This window comes from Vulpes vulpes, chromosome 15 (assembly GCF_048418805.1).
Source record: "Vulpes vulpes isolate BD-2025 chromosome 15, VulVul3, whole genome shotgun sequence".
NCBI classification, from domain to species: domain Eukaryota; kingdom Metazoa; phylum Chordata; class Mammalia; order Carnivora; family Canidae; genus Vulpes; species Vulpes vulpes.
Genome location: NC_132794.1, coordinates 72,845,897 through 72,860,942, shown reverse-complemented (window position 1 = coordinate 72,860,942; position 15,046 = coordinate 72,845,897). Strand labels below are relative to the sequence as shown.

General features: G+C 36.1%; 1 protein-coding gene across 7 annotated transcripts in view; it reads right to left on the bottom strand.

Annotated features, from left to right (window-relative positions):
* Positions 1 to 15,046, bottom strand: part of GLCE (glucuronic acid epimerase) — a 115,670-nt gene that overhangs the window by 97,606 nt on the left and 3,018 nt on the right. The window lies entirely within an intron of this gene.

Below are 15,046 nucleotides of genomic sequence, written 5' to 3'. Positions count from 1 at the left end.
ACTAGTTTTTGCTCTGTCATTTCAAAAAAAAATTTTTTTTTTTTGTTTAAAAGCAAGGCATGTTTATGATGACTCTGTAACAGACTAATTTGGGTTGTTGATGCTGCTCCCGGGCTCCATCCACTCTGGAGAATGACCTGGGACATTTAGGGGTTTTTTTTCCCTTTCTTTTTTGCAAGGGGGAGTGGGTTAGTGGTGTGGGGAGCACGTGTGGGGTTTGTTTTTATTTAGTCATGTTTTTTAAATTAATTAACCACTGGACAGCCCTTAAGGGGAGGAAGACGGATTGATTCCACATTCCACTTCCTAGAACTAGTTCAGAAAACTTGTTCCCCACCTGGTGCTCTTAGGAAGCAGTATAGTAAATGCCTCATTTACTAATATACTCCTTTTTGAAAGTTGCCTTTTCTCTCCACCCTTGAGTAGATCCAGTATTTGATGAAACTCATGAAAGTGGGTGGAACCTGTCTTGTCCATCCTCTTTTCTAGGATGTACTATATATGTGACTGTCACTTTCAAGGAAATCTGTTTGCCATTCACTGAATTTTTTTTTTGAAGTTAATTTATCAGTGAAAGAAGTTAGAAATGAAGAAAAGTACTGCACCTTTTGAAATACACCAAATGGATTGAGTGTGTAATTAAAAAACATTTTTTCCCTGTCAGTCATTGTCTTATATGCTTAGCATAGATGTCCAGCTTAATAGTGTATGATATGGTGTTCCTAGAACACAATTGAGGACCTGGTAAATTGAAGAAATGTGAGAGGTGGCGCTGGGAGACAGATGTCTATGGAATGATGCACATCCTTGTTTTAAGTTGGGAGGAAGGAGACCTGCTTCATAAAGAAGCTGGGGGTGGGGGTGGGGAGAACATTTAACAACATGGGGACCATTCAGGTGAATCCCCGTATTTCTCTTTTGCATATGAGGAACCCTAGAGTAGCTAGTTAAGGCTCTCTAGTTTAATAAAAAAATCATGAAGTCTTATGAAGACTCTTCATAAGTGTTAATAGGGATTTTATCCACTTATTTTGGTTGCAGTTTCCAATTTTAAAAAATATTTAAGTAATCTTCTCCCCCTTCCCCAAATCCTAATTCTTGTAGATTTATTAGTATTGAACCAATGCTTTCTCATGTCTCAATTCTTTGTATATGCATTCTTTTCAGATGTATTAAACAAACAAAAAACTTCAAAAAAAAAACAAAACAAAACAAAACCCAAATGCCAAAGACGACAGAGAAACTAGGCCTCTCATACAATGCTGATATGAATCTAAAATGGTATACCACTCTGGACAATGGGTTGGCAACCTCTTAAAATATACTTTTATACTTTCTTAAATACATTTACCATAATACCCAGCAATCCACACTCTTAGACATTTATCCCAGAGAACTGAAATCTCATGTCTTGCACACAAATGTGGATAGCAGCTTTATTTGTAATAGGCCAGATCTGGAAACCGCCCAAACGTCTAACAATGGGTGATTTAAAAAACTCTGGTACATCCATACCATGGGATATTGTCCAGCAATAAAAAGGAATTATTGATACATGCAACAACTTGGATGGATTCCAAGGGAATTACACTAAGTAAAAAAAAAAAAAAAAATCAGTCTCAAAGGTTACATACTTTTTTATTCCATTTGCAGATCATCTGGAAATGATAAAGTTCAAAAATGGAATACAGGTGAGTGGTTGCCAGAGAATAAAGGGACAGATAGGACTATAAAAGGATAGCACAAGGATCTTTTTGGTGATAAAACAGCTTTATATCTCAGTTGTGATGTTGATTACACAAATCTACATATCCAATAAAACTTCAAAGAATTATATACACACACAAATGAGTACAGGTATAATTGCTGAAACCTGAACAAGATCTGTGGGTTGTACCCATGCCAATTTCCTGGTTTGGCTTTTGCACTACAGTTACCTAAGATGTTACCACTGGGGGGAATGGGATGAAGGGTACCACCCCGTACTACCTGAAACTTCCTGTGAATCTGTAAGGACTTCAAATAAAAAAACTTTTACAAAACAATCTTGACCTGCACACACAAACAGCATAAATGTATAGTGAGGCAAACCAAAGCCTGAGCTCTCAGACTTCCAATCTCCTAACCCTTCTCCAGAAACAGCTACTCCTTTTCTTGTGTATCCTTCCAGAGTTTATGAACATAGAAGCATAAATGTTTATTAATGTGTGCATATGTATTTGCATATACACACAACTTACTTTTTTTCCAGCAATATCAACATACTATAAATACTGTCCTGCAACATATTTTTTGCGACATATTTTTTTCACCAGATAATGTGCGTCAGAGTTGAACTCATGCAGAAGTACTTTTTTCTTTCTTTTTATGGCTGTGTGAGATCCCACTACATGGTTGTAGAATCATTTATTTAACCCATGTTAAGAATCATTTAGGGCTTCTGGCACTAAGTGTTTATTTAACACTATAATAAACAAAGAAAACTTCTTTAAAATTATTGAGTCAGAAAGCATAAAAATTTATAATTTTAATAAGTACTCCAAAGAAACTACACAAATTTATATGCTTGCCTAGAATGTATGAGTGATTCTATATATCCTTGCCACTGTTGGTATTACCAAACTTATCTTCACCAATCTAGCAGTGAAAAATGCTCTGCTGTTGTTTAAATTTGTTTTTACTAACAAAATAATATGTTACTACTAACATTTGATACTATATAAAAGCATAAGGTGCTGAGAATAAGTGATATACCCAAGAAAATTTTGCTATGGGGAATTATAACGAATGAAGAAATAAAAAAAGACTGGGGGCGCCTGGCTGGCTCAGTCAGTGAGTGTATGATTCTTGACCTCAGGGTTGTAGGTTCAAGCCCCAAGCTGGGTGTAAAGATTAGTTAAAAATAAAATCTTAAGGAAAAAAAAAAAAAAAAAAGGATAGGAGTTGGAGAAGCCCTTAGAGAATAAGAATAGCTTGATTAAATGCTACTCAATACACCACAATGAGAAACTGTCCACTCAATTTTCATTTCAATTGTTAAAAACATCTTCATTATGTACCAATATTTCCCTTCCACTAACTTTAATTTTGTCCTGTGGGGATACAAAAGATACGTTCAATCCCTTTTCCACGTTCCATTCCTTCATGCATTGCACAGACTCACAGATTTGAGTTAAGAAGAATACTAAAGATCATTTAATCACTCAATCTGAAAAGCATTACCATATATACCCCTCTAAAGCCGCCTTTTTTTCCTGGCTGAAAATCTCAAATATTTCAATTATTTTGCAAGTATCTGTTTCAAGACACTGCTTCATCCTGATAACTCTCCTCTGAATACATGGTCTATCAACACCCTCCTCAAAATGTGGCAGACGGAACTGAGAACATACAGCTAAATGCAGAGGAGAAAAGGATAATCAACCGTATTTTTGACAACGTGTTTCAAAATAATGCTTAAGTGAGTGTGAGCCTTTGGAGTAGTTATAATAAACCTCTGACTCACCAATTTCAGACAAATAAGGAGACCCAGCCAGGCACACACCTACTTAAAAACAACAACAACAAAAAACTACCCGTTAGCCCTCTAAGTACAACCCTGTATTTGTGCAGATTTAAAAAAAAATTTTTTTTCAATTAGAAGGCTTTGTCCCTAGGCAATACATACATTTCAAATATAAAATTATTATAACAAATATTTTCTTAGATACAGTTTATCTTTCCAATTATTAAAAATAAAGGGTGAGGGTAGAGGGAAGATTCTGATTCTGTCCTGTAACATACTAGCACTCTCTCAGTTTGTAATGGATAAACATTTCGAATAGGACATGGGGGAAGACCGGACCTTGAGGGACATCACTAAGAATGAACTGCAGTTTAATTTTAACATAGGCCCATTAATCAATCACAAATCCACCTATCTATGCAATTATTCAGACTACATTTCTCTAAGTTGTCTATAAAGATATCATAAAAGGCTGTCAAATGCTATCTGTATAACCTTGGGGGTCCCTTCCCTCATTTGTAAAACAGCACTAAATGAGATAATCCATGTAAAGCATTTAACCCAGTGCCCAGCACAAATTAAAAATCCAATAAATGTAGCTGTAATTCTAGATACACTATGGCCAGAGTATCTCCTTCTGTACCTACCTGGTTACTTAACCTATAAGAAAAGAAATGAGGCCAATACGACATGACTCACTCTCTAGGAACCCATGCTGGCTCCTAGAGATCAGTGCCTTTTTTTAAGTACCAACAACACATAGGCTAAAAACCTTGAGAATGTGTAAGGGAATGACACCTAGCTCATCAGTTTATTATTATTATCTGCAACTTTTACTTGTTTTCCAATACTGTATATACTCCAGCATTTAAAACACTCTTTTACATATAATAGGTGCTCAAAAAATTTTTGTTGAATTTTATTTTTTTTAATTATTATTTTTTTATTTATGATAGGCAGAGACACAGGCAGAGGGAGAAGCAGGCTCCATGCACCGGGAGCCCGATGTGGGATTCGATCCCGGGTCTCCAGGATCGCGCCCTGGGCCAAAGGCAGGCGCCAAACCGCTGCGCCACCCAGGGATCCCGAATTTTATTTTTAAAATCAGGATTAAGGTCTTAGTTTTGAAAGCATGGTTATATAAGACATCAATCAGGGTAAGCTGAGTGAATGGAAAATGGGAATTCTCTGTACTATCTTAACAATTCTCCTATAAATACATAAATTTTTCAAAATTAAACATGTTTTTAAAAATTAAGATGATCTTTTCTCATCTCCGATAAATTCATTCTTAAAATTCTTCAAATATTACCAACCACTATTAGGTACAAATTCTTTAACAGCCTTTACAGCCTTATAATTAATCTGGAATAGAAGGTATGAATTTCAGCAAATAGGAATGCTCATAAAACCCCTACTTATCCTGGGTCACACAGAGAGTTAGTATTCAGTAAACAGTAGTCATCCAAACTTTATTTTTGGAAACAAGAGCCTTAAAAAAAAATCTATTCCAAAAGCAAGTACCTTTATGCCTAAAGCATTAGAGCTCTGTAGAATCCAATTAAAACCTCTGACTCTTATTACTCAAATCACTTATTTAGCAGTAACATTCAAGTCAAGCTCAAGATCTTTAATGTATGAGACCAATTACTACTATATAGTACCATTAGCATGGGAAATCATTTTTAAAATATGTTTACATCATGGATGATTGGTTTCTGAATTAGGTAAATAAGAGCTTAAGAAAATGATAAATTTTATTTGTAATTATTTAAGCTCAAACTTTCCATGTTAAGCAGCAGAGTCATGAAAATTCTACTAAAACTTTTAACTGTCAAGCAGAGAAATCCTAAAATACCTAAGAATAGTGTCTTTCCCCTAAAGACCTCCAAGTAAGTTTTGTACTTTAAAGAGTTTCTTTCAGGTATCAACTGTCTAATTTTCAAAAACTTGGCTTTCTTTTTTGGAACAGTACTACAGAATTGGTACTATAAACAGAAGTGCTATTGTCAAAGAATCGATCCAATAATAAAAAGAGCTAAGGCCACTTGTCTTATAGAAAATTACTGCCAAATGCTGCCAGACCCTGCTTTTCTTCCTTCTGGGCTAGTAGCCAAATACTAATCATTTTTAGACCCTTTCTAATTTTTAGTACACAATTTAGTACACAATACCACATCTGAACTAGACGGTATTTTAATGAATGCTCTCCATAATTTGTCTAATGTTTTGGCAAACAAATACATACACACATATGATCTACTATACTTCTGCAAATACATATAAGAAAGTGATTAACAGTGGTTCCCTCTCAGGCAACCGTTTAAGGTCCTTGAGTTTTGTGTGTTTTTGTAAAAACTACTCAAAAAGTTAATTTATCCACTAAGAGAAAATATTAATTCTAATTAAAATACCTTACTTTACAACATAATACATAAGGGATTCTTTTAAAAATATTTTAATATGTAATTGTTTTAAAAACTATTTACAATGTTCAACTTCACTAGTAATCAAAAAAACACAAATTAAAGTAAGATCATTTTTGCTTACCAAATTAGAAAAGCTGAATATTAGCATATAAATTGGCATAACCCTTCTAGGAAGCAATACGGCAATATCTAATTTTTCTTTTAGGTCTTTCCTTTCACTGAACATTTTTATTCCTATCCTAAAAAAAATAAATATGGAGAATGACTTATGCAAAGATTTTCTTCAATGTTATCAGCAGAGGAAAAAAATGTTCAATAATTGGAAATGGTTAAATCACATTCATTCGACAGAACTGTGCTACTATTAAAAGTTTGCTTTTAGGGCAGCCTTCAGCCTAGGGTGTGGATTTTGGAGACCAGGGATCGAGTCCCGCCTCAGGCTCCCTGGATGGAGCCTGTGTCTCTGCCTCTCTCTCTCTCTCTGACTCTCTCTCTCTCTGTGTGTGCGTGTCTCTCATGAATAAATAAATAAAATCTTTTTTTAAAAAAGTTTGTTTTTGAAATAATTTTAACAAAGTAGGAAAGTCTTTATGATATAATGCTTGGTGGAGCAATAAACAGTATACATACGAGTAAGTATATTGATGTATTCATGGAAGGAGGAAGAATGTATACCAAAACGTTAGTAATGTTTATATGTGGGCTGAGTTTATTTTGCTTTTCTCCAATTTTTATTTATTTATTTTTTTAAGATTTTATTTATTTATTCACAAGAGACACACAGAGAGAGGCAAAGACATAAGCAGAGGGAGAAGCAGGCTCCCTGCAGGGAGCCCAATGCTGGACTCCATCCCAGAACCCTGGGATTATCACCTGAGCCAAAGGCAGATGCTCAATCACTGAGCCACTCAGGGGCCCCTTTCTCCAAGCTTTTAAAAGAATACCTAGAACTTATACAAAAAGGGAGAAAATACAATATAAACATATAAAACATAAACACATACCTTTATTCTTAAGTTTATAATACTGCAAAAAAAAAAGTTTATAATACTGCAAAACTGATGCAGTATTTAAACAGCTGAAATAAACTAAATCAAAACCTTCTAGTTAACATTTAGGGAAACCCAAATTACTATGTATCATTAAGATAATTCCTACCATACGATAAACACTACCAGCTAGCTCATTTTTTAAATCAATAAAAAAGACAACCTCAGACTAGTATATAAGTACACAAATGGACAAAAATTAAATCCCATCAAACAGGATTAATAATGTAGTTATGAGATAAATTATAATACTTATTAGGATAAATAATATCCATGGAAGAAAGAACTACTTAAACTAACACATAACATCTAAATTAATAAATATAACAAAACTTTTCCTTTAAATGCACTGAGTCTGCTACTGGGAAAAACAATAGTTATTGATGAATAAGTAAATTATCACTTCTCAGACATTAATCTATATAGTTTCAAATGTAAATGGAGTGTACGCCTAAAGATTATTTCTACCACTACTGCCCACTTAACTCACAAGTTCACTATTACTCCTGGCACCCTTCAGTGGATTACCAATGCCTTAAACCCAAATTCCTTACATGGGTTTTAAACTCATGGGATGGTCCTTGCTTTCACTCCCCACTCCTCCCTTCTCACTAGCTTTCTACACCGGAACCCAGTAGTTTCCAAGAAAGCGTGATCCTTGAACCAACAACATTTCCATCACATGTAAACATGTTAGAACTCCGAATTCACAAGCCCTACTCCTACCGGGAGATTCATATGCACGTGAAAGCTTGAAAATCACTGCTCCAGCCTTCCTGAATTGCCTGCAGATGCCCAAATCTGTCCTGTTCTCTCTCTGCAAATTCAGTTGCCTACCTACCATGTTCTTTTACCTCTTTCCCTGAGGTGTCCCATTCACCTTGTTTCCTACTCATCTTTCAAGTCTTAGCTTAGAAATCACTTCAAAAGAAAATTATACTTTCCCAGAATTAGAAAAATATTTCTCAAGATTTCTTCTATTATTGTAGCTCCCGTTTGCATTCTTCACCAACTAAAGCCATTTGTAGAATTACTTACAGCCATCAAAGAAAGCTTTTGCTTGACACACCCCAAAACATATCTAACCCATGACAAAAATTAAGATTCACAGTTTTTCTATCTGTGTTATGAATGCATTGGTATAGCTGATTTTAAAGTGTACAGAATCTTAGAAATATATACTGTATGGAAAACATGATTTCTATTGTTGAAAAACTATAGAAAAATAGCCGACCAGTTCTGAAATTCACATCTTGAAATTAATCTGAATGTTCTCCTTCCTGCACATATTTCTCCCATCTCCTAGAGAAGGGAAAGCAAGTAATAAGTAATATGGCTTTAAAAAAGGCAATCCCAGATGAAAAAGAAATGTATAAAGTCTGGATAAAACCATGTTTTTACGTCAGATATAGAAAATAATACAGACTAGAAATGGTTCAATATTTTGAATAAGTTTGAGATAATCTCACTGTACATGATTAGTTGCTAATTTTTTTAAAAAGATTTTATTTATTCATGAGAGACAGAGAGAGAGAGAAGCAGAGATAAAGACAGAGCCTTTGTTCCTGCATGAGGCCCAAGGCAGGACTTGTTTCCGGACCCCAGGATAACACCTGAACGGAAGGCAGACACTCAACTGCTAAGCCACCAAGGCATCCTGATTATTACTAATTTATCTTCAGTCATTTAATGATCATCTAGCATGTGCTAAAATGCTATGGTATTAAGAATTATGTCTCTCTCTCTATATATATATATATATATATACACACACACACACACACACACACAAGGAGATGAGATTAACTCCTAGTTATTTAGCCAATGAATTAATCCTTTTAAAAAAGATTTATTTACTTGAGAAACAGAGACAGAGAACATGAGCAAAGGAGGGGGCAGACTGAGAAGAGAGAGAATCCTCAAGCAGACTCCCAGCTGAGTACAGATGCCTATGGAAGCTTGATCTCAGGACCCTGAGCTCATGACCTGAAATCAAGAGTCGGACACTCAACTGATTGAGCCACCAAGCACTCCAAGAAATTAATCTTTATGCACACCAAAAGAGAGGTACAATGTTGTTTATGGCAGCTTTGTTCCTAAGAGCTAAAAACTGGAAACGGCCCAAATGTAACAAGAGAACAGAAACACATTCATACTCAAACAATAGAAAACTACACCGCAATAAAAAGAATGAATTACTGTTAACTTAAAAAAAAAAAAAAAAAAAATGGGACAAGGGACGCCTGGGCGGCTCAGCGGTTGAGCTTCTGCCTTCAGCTCAGGGCGTGATCCCGGGTCCCGGGATCGAGTCCCATGTCCTGCTCCATGTGAGGAGCCTGCTTCCCCTTCTGTCTATGGCTCTATGTCTCTCATGAATAAATAAAATCTTAAAAAAAAAAAAAAAAAGGATGAATCTTGCAGACACACAATGCTGAGCAAAGGAAGAAACCAGGTTGATTCCATTTGTATGAAGTTCAGAAAAATAAAACTAATCTGTTGTGACAGAAGTCTGAACAGTATTTGGGGAAATACTGACTAGGAGAGAACATGAGGAAGGTTCTAAGGTCCTAGAAGTGTGTTCTATATCTTGATCTGGTTGGGGACTACATGTTTACACACATAGAAATTCACTGAACTGTTTATAATTTCTGTACTTTACTGTATAAGATATTCTTAAAGTCCCATAAATTTTTTAGAAAATGGAAGAGAAAGTTCCTCTTCCTCTATGCCAGCTAAGAAAAAAGGAAGAAAGGAAAAAAGGAAGAATAAAATGTTACATAATTTTCAAATTCCTGCTTTAAAGTTCAATTGTCGGGATTCCCTGGGTGGCTTAGCGGTCTAGCGCCTGCCTTCCACCCAAGGGTGTGATCCTGGAGACCCAGGATCAAGTCCCACGTCGGGCTCCCTGCATGGAGCCTGTTTCTCTCTCTGCCTGTGTCTCTGCCTCTCTCTGTGTGTGTCTCTCATGAATAAATAAAATCTTAAAAAAAATAATAAAGTTCAATTGTCTTATTCATTCAACAAAAATCTGAGCACCTACTTTGTAACAGGTACTGTACCATTCTGGGTGCTAGGTATATAGCACTGAATAAAATGGGTAAAAATCGCTGCCCTCATGAATCTTATAGTAGGCATGGGAAGACAATGAAAATATATTGTATGCTGAATAACTGGAAGAACTAAACTAAGCAAGGAAGAGAAACCAAAAGAGTATGTATGGAAGAGCTGCTGTGATTTTAAGTAAGGGAGCCAGTAAAGGCCTCACAGAAGGGGTAATATTTTAATTAAGACTTAAAGGAAGTAAGGGAGGGAGACATGGATGTTTGGAAGAACGTGTTCCAGGCCTTCCAAGACAGAGAGAAGGCCACTGTGAGTAAAAACTAAACAAAACAGTGAGAGTTTCACGGAGTTTAATTATGAGTTTTACTCCAATTCCTTCTCTAAAAATTAATTTAGGGGCAGCTGGGTAGCTCAGCCAGTTAAACACCTGACTCCTGATTTAGGCTCAGGTCATCAGATCAAGCCCCTAGCCCAGGCTCCACACCCTGCATGAAACCTGCTTAAGATTCTTGCTATATAATATAATATGTATATATATTAAGAGGCCCCTTCACCCCCCCAACTCCCTTGTGCTCTATTTAAAAAAAAAAAAAAAAGATTAACTTAAATCGGGATACCTGGCTGGGTCAGTCAGTAGAGTATGTGACTCTTGATCTCAGGTTTGTGAGTTCAAGCCTCACCTTAGGTGTAGAGATTACTTAAAAATAAAAGTCCTAAGAAAAGAAAGGATTAACTTAAGTCAAATCTTTTCTACACAGAAACTTCTGTAACCACTAGCTCAGTCCACCCTTATCTAATCTTCTGAGCTCCTACAGCTGTACCACTCCTGGCATCTTTACATACTATCTCGTAATTAAATATATACTGTCTCACACTCCCAAATAAATCTTTTTTATCTCCATTAGTTGGCTTATGGTACTTAAATGGTTACTAGTAAGGCTGATGCTAATAACAACTTCAGCAGGCATAAGATTAGTTAACTGTGGATAGATTTAAAAAAAAAAAAAAAGATTTACTTATCTGAGAGACAGAGAGAGAGCAGGAGGGGCAAAGGGGAAAAAGAGAAGCAGACTCCTCATTAGGCAGGGAGCCAGATTCGGACCTGGATCCCAGGACCCTGGGATCATGACCTGAGCCAAAGGCAAACACGTAACTGAACCACATAGGCATCCCTTGTGGGTAGAGTTTTAAAAAGAAAGAGGAAGGAAAGAAACCAAGACAAGGCAACTATGTGAGTAAAGGCACTGAGGCGTCTCCATGTGTCATGATCCAAAGTCTGGATTTTCTCTGAGCCATGTCCTTAAGACTCTGAGATCCTCAACATCACTTTTCTAAAAGCCACTCCAGGCTTTTTTTTTTTCAGGGGTGGGGGAATCAGGCACCTGGTATTCCTTTCAAATAATGATTTTATAACACCAATGTACACAATTAGCTTAAAGAAATCTTAACCAATTAGTGACATGATCTTGAGGAAGTCATTCAACTACTCTTGTGTATGTCAGTTCCCTCATAAGCTAAAATGAAAAGTTGGATTAAATGATATCTAATGTCCAAACAATCTCAAATTCTCTACTTTAGCATTTTTGAAAAAAACTGAATAAAAAAAACTGAATGAATAAACATTATAACCTAACTTCAATTTGTGAAATGAATAAAATATCTATTAATAATTTTTTTTAAGATTTTATTTACTTATGCATGTGAGACCTAGAGAGAGGCAGGGACACAGGCAGGGAGAAAACGTGGGACTCGATCCCGGGTCTCCAGGGTCACAGCCTGGGCTGAAGGTGGCGCTAAACCGCTGAGCCACCGGGGCTGCTCTCTATTAATAATTTTAATACACTGAATAAGCAATCATATTCAGAAAGCAGTATAGTATTTGGAAAAAGCATAGAATCAGGAATACAACAGACCTGAACCTATTACAGCTTGCTGCTTAGTAGATAATGACCCTGAGCAAGTTATTAAATCTTCAACCAATCAACAGATAACATAAAGACACACACACACGTTGGCAACTATCATGTCCCATGCAAAAAGCAGCCAAGGTGAAAGTATCTACCAATCACTGATAGCCAAAATCTGAAATACCCCAAATTAGTTTATAACTCTCCTAGCAATTTTAATTATAGGGACTAATGGTTGCCTCAAAATCTTCAAGTTTAACAGAGTAACCCTTAGTGCTGGGAGTCTCACTTCTTAAGTATGAAGATAAGAACTATAGATCTAATATTAGTTTGTGGGACTCCTGGGTGGCTCAGTGGTTGAGCGTCTGCCTTTGGCTCAGGGCTTGATCCCAGGATCCGGAATCGAGTCCTACATCAGGTTTCCTGCGTGAAGCCTGCTTCTCCCTCTGCCTATGTCTCTGCCTCTCTCTGTCTGTGTCTCTCATGAATAAATAAATATATAAATCTTAAAAATAATAATATCAGTTTGTGGTCATAGGGATAAGAGAATAAGATAACTTTAGAAAGCCCAAAATTTTTGAAAAATAGGACAAGACTGAGATTTGGGCTTAACTCGGACATTGGAAAAATATCAATCTTGGCACTGAGAATTCAAACCTGTAATGAGAGCCAACTGTGTAAAATAAGCAATAGAGATTTAAAAATAAGACAAATATAAACCTGGCTTTGAGTCCAGGAAGATCCAGTGACAGACAAATAATTACAGCATACTTGCAAACACAAGAGAATGAATGAACAAGACAAAGAGAGTGAATAACCTGGTGTGGTAAGGAAGAGGGAGGACACAGAAAACTTAAAAAGCAGATAGTGCTTAAGTTATATCTTGAAAAATCAGAAGACTGTCAGCAAAACAGGAGGAAGAAAGGCATTCTAAGCAATGGGGAGAATATATGAGAAGGCTCTGAGTCAGGAAACAGTGTGACTCTTTCAGTGAATTAACTGGATTACTTGAGTTGGAGCTTTAGATTTACGGTGGGGGAAATGCAGGAGATGAGCCAGATGATGAAGGGCCTTGTAATGATAAAAAGTTAGAATTAAATATGTACTGTACATAAAGGAGAGGTATGGATTTTAAGAAAGACACACTGAACAGATTTGCATTTTAGAAAAGTCACCTTGGTAGCAGTGTAAAGGATGGATTAAAGGGGGTCAACTAGGGCAGCCCAGGTGGCTCAGTGGTTTAGCGCCACCTTCAGCCCAGGGCCTGATCCTGGAGACCTGGGATCGAGTCCCACGTTGGGCTCCTTCCATTGGAGCTTGCTTCTCCCTCTGCCTGTGTCTCTGCCTCTCTCTCTCTCTCTCTCTGGGTCTCTCATGAGTAAATAAATAAATTCTTTTTTTTTTTTAAAGGGAGGGGTCAACTACTAGAAACCTCATTCTGCATCCAAAATTAAATAGGAAAAAAAAAAAAAACAAAATTAAATAGGGACATTACATTATCACATACTCAACCAGAAATCAGAAATAAAAATAATAATGCTTTAAGAGATAAAGCTAAATTATCAAAAGAAAACCATTACCTTCATGGAATGTATATTCTGGAATATTTCCTATGTATCTTAAAAAGGAAGAGGTTTCTAAAATTAGGTATCATAAAGAAAAATTATAAGGAACTAGTTGTATCCTGAGAACCAGCTACTCTTCAGGCATCTATCCCTTTTTGTAGACATAATACTGCTGTAGACTTATACTGATTATTGACATGGACTTCTCTTTCATTATATATACATATATATATATATGGAAACTGAGGCCCTAAGAGTCTAAGAAATTACCCATGGTCATACGCTTAGTAGTACAGTGAAGACTGGAATCCATGTCTTATGATTTCCTTCATAGAAATTGCTTAGTATACCACATTTATAATCCTAAAATTTTAAATTATAGTCCAAAAGACACTCCTGTATTACCACTATCATTACAGTAATAATGAAATAGTAATACTAAATTATAAGGAACCATAATTTTTTTCATAAGCCTCAGAAGAAAAACAAATCTAGATGTATCCATACATTTGACAAAAAGAAATCCCTTCCTGAAGTCTGTGCCACACAACACGAACACCTCCACTCCCAACACAGAGACACAAGGTATTCTTGTTTAAGGAGTTGAAAAACTTCCCTTCTCAAACTCTTAAATTTGAAAAAAGAAAGGCCTTAGATTAGTTTATCTTTATATAATTAAATATCCAACATCCTTAACATGTTTTTAACATTTTGCTTAGTTCTCAGTATTCTTATTCTGTTGTGCTCCCCACCCTCTATAATTCTAGATTCTTGAAATACATGTTTTCCTTCACTAGTACACACAGTGGAAGTGGCAACACTGACAAAGTGCCTTATAAATAAATTTGCATAGCAACCAAAAAGTTTTAATTTTTAGACTTCTTTAAATTGCACTTAAGTTACGTGCACTCATGTTAATACATTCAAATAATATAAAAGCACAAAATTAGTAGCTCTCTTCCATGCCTCTACCACTTTTTTTTTTTTTTTGAGATTTTATTTATTTATTCATGACAGACACAGAGAGAGAGGCAGAGGCAGAGGCAGAGGCAGAGGCAGGGGGAGAAGCAGGCTCCAGGCAGGGAGCCCGATGTGGGTGGGACTCGATCGAGGGACTCCAGGATCAGGCCCTGGGCCGAAGGCAGGTGCTAAACTGCTGAGCCACCCAGGGATCCCCTCTACCACACTCTCTTAAAGAATCCCTCAAATACTAATAAGTTCAATGTGTATTCTTACAGACTTTTAAATGCTTGTGTAACAAATGGTGCAAATCCTCAGAGTCAATATCAAATAGAAACACCCAAACTGTACTGACCATAATTCAATCTTCAATAATTCAGAAGGTGGATAATTATCTTATTTGGTTTCTGGTTATCACAACAGACATCAATTTTTTTTATTATTCGGGGGTTATAAAAACAATGAGCTGAACCCCAAGTACCCTGTTTCTTCATTATTAGCATCTCAATGATTTTATGTATTCATTTTATTTGCTTTCTCTATATACAGGTTACATGTGAGGTACATGGAA